Source organism: Myotis davidii, unplaced genomic scaffold, assembly GCF_000327345.1.
Source record: "Myotis davidii unplaced genomic scaffold, ASM32734v1 scaffold599, whole genome shotgun sequence".
Lineage (NCBI taxonomy): Eukaryota > Metazoa > Chordata > Mammalia > Chiroptera > Vespertilionidae > Myotis > Myotis davidii.
In genome coordinates, this window is record NW_006290772.1 from 1,266,488 (window position 1) to 1,267,015 (window position 528).

The following is a 528-nucleotide window of genomic DNA, read 5'->3' on the forward strand; positions in this document are numbered from 1 at the left end:
CAGTCAGGCGGCGCTCTGGACACCTGTGCTCTTAAAGGAGCCGCATCCACAATGTGAGGGAGTGTCTGCAAACTCCCCTTTGCAATGCCCGCGTCCACTCGAGGACACGCCGGTAAGCAGCGGGGGGAGGCGGAGACCGAGATCTCCAAGGGCTCCCCGGATGCCCCGCGGGCACCTTTCCGGGCACGGATCCCATTGGTCTCCTTAGGGCTAAGGCCCAGGGTTGGGTGACAGAGGCCACTGAGGCCTAAGGAATCCCAGAAGCGTCGCAGCACGGCGGCGATCCTCCGATTACGGCGCCCTGTGACACGCTTTGCAATTGGCCAGCTCGGAGCGTTGGGTGGGGCGTATGTCAAATCCGTCCAGTGAGCTGACCCGGTACAAACGGCCTCGAGTGGGCCTGACCGACGGGAAGAGAATTGCAGACGCTCCCTAACTCTGGTGTTGGCCCAGAGAGAGGGGTTCCGGAGCTGCCAGCGGGTGGGGGAGGGGCCAGCTGGGAGCCCCCCCCCAACCTTTCCCTGCCCC